The following is a 2,232-nucleotide window of genomic DNA, read 5'->3' as shown; positions in this document are numbered from 1 at the left end:
AATGAAGCATTGTTTTATATTTTGAAAATATTAATGTATTTGTTTATGTTTTTCATTTTTTTATGCGTTATTTCTCCGTGAAGAAGTAACGGAAAAAACGAAAAAAAATACAATAAATAGAAGAATGAACCCAATAAAAGAAAGGATTTTATATCATTTTTCTTTTGGATGTTAGTTGAATTTTTCCAGGTTCACTGTTTCGGTTACATTTGATTTTCATTCCTTTTGTTCTCGTATAACTAAGGGACAGATTTCTAATTCTTCTAATTGAAGATTCCAAAGTCTATTTATCTTTTTCTAAAACCGCGTTGAAAAGAATCTTTGATAGTCCGTCTACCAGAGTTTGATAGAAATGGTTCTGCCCGTGAATTTAATTTTAGAACATGCGTCGTTTAAAGCTCTTGAATTTAATTTCAATTAATTAATAGTTTTTTAATGATTATTGGTAATTGGATTATATAACTACTATACTACAGTTCATTTTTCCAGAAAAAAAAAGAACTTTTAAAAATACAAAAAACTTCCAAAAATAACCGAATTATAAAAGTAAAACAATAAAAAATTATTTAAATTCTTCTCTTCTTAAATTCCAAATTTTATAAGACAGTGTAAATTTAAAATCAACTACAAGCAATTTAGAAACCGTTATTCGGCGCCGAATTCAAGAAGTGGAAGTTAAAAATCCCTTTCGGCACGCCGGCAGGCGGAGGTAGATTTCACCGGTGCTAAACAGGAGATAAAAAAGATTTCCACCTTAACGTTAAGAAAAATTTCATAAGTTTAGCATACGAGAAGCCTCATCTTCTTATAATTCCAGCAAAATTTTGGTCCTAAGGATTACTCATATCAAAAATTGATTCAGACAAAAGTTTAGGTAACGTTTTTAGAGGACTAACGACCATTTTAAACCGATTCGATACAGTGCCTATTAAGGGAGGTATGATTTTTTTGCCTTCAACCCCATTTTTTCATACCCTGGGCCAATGGTTGGTGATATCGAAAAACTCTACTTAGATAGGTTTTAGGCCCTTATCCAAAGAATAGTAGGAACTTTAAATGAATTCGATATTTTACTTAATAAGAACGTTAAAGCAATAATTTGTTTTTTTCGAAAAAGCTACTCCATTTCCACCCCCACGGTCCGATTTTTCCCATTAACGAACTCGACCGAGATTTTGGGTCGTTATATTTTATGTATCAATTTGAAAGTGATTGACGCAAAATTATATCGTGTCCACAAGATAGTATATGTATATCATGCAGATTCTCAAAAAAAAAAACAAAAAAAAAACGAGAAACATGTATTTTAATAAAATATAATTTTGATAAAATAATAAAGAATAATTATTTCTCCCACTCATGAATTACATCACCCAAATGTATAACCGAATTATATTCTAATGTAATAGAATCGTGTAATTAGTACAGACTGCTACTTTGGATCAGAAACATTAAAAAAAGCGAAGGATTTTTTTACCGACATACCTTTATTGTAAATTACTTAAGGGGAATTGAAATAGGCGAAAAAAGTATCTATCCTTTGCGGAAAACTTTGAGATATGAGACTTATAAGGTATATGTCTGTTCCCTTGACCGATTGTGAGCATAATTAAATGTGATTAATGAATCATAGAGAGAAATTAAAATGCCAAATTTCATCAAAATCGGCCCATCCTGTCTGGAGATATCACGTAAAAAAAAACAGGCCGACATACGTACGTAAGCGAGTACGTACGCATTACGTACTTCCAGAATTTTTCGATGCTAAAATTGTGTTTTTTGGATACAACACAAGATTAAAATCTGAAAAACTCAACAATTTGACCCGATAAAAATATTTTCCCTTATGTAGAACACTGTATAAATAAATATTCAGAAAAATGGAAATCGGCATTAACGTTAAAAAGAAAAAGGTAATGCAAAAAAACAATAAAAAATAATAGAAGAACGACAGTCAGAAGAAAAAGTAAATTAACTTTTCTTTTTATTTCATCTTAACTAATCGAGCGTAAAATAATATCTTCAATAAAATCAAAAAAACAATTTTGTTTTTTGTCGTTCAATTGTCTGTTTTTATTCACAACTTCTTCAATACATCGCCTACCCTAATCTTTTAACCTTTAACATATTAGTTACATCCTTCATCCTCAATTAAACGTCTTATATAACGTAATCTCTATCTCCTCTCGTAAATTCTATCCTTCATACTACTATTAAGTTAACTAACCTAAG

The sequence above is a fragment of the Lycorma delicatula genome, chromosome 5 (genome assembly GCF_047948215.1).
Source record: "Lycorma delicatula isolate Av1 chromosome 5, ASM4794821v1, whole genome shotgun sequence".
NCBI classification, from domain to species: Eukaryota; Metazoa; Arthropoda; class Insecta; order Hemiptera; family Fulgoridae; genus Lycorma; species Lycorma delicatula.
Note: the sequence above shows the minus strand (reverse complement) of the source record.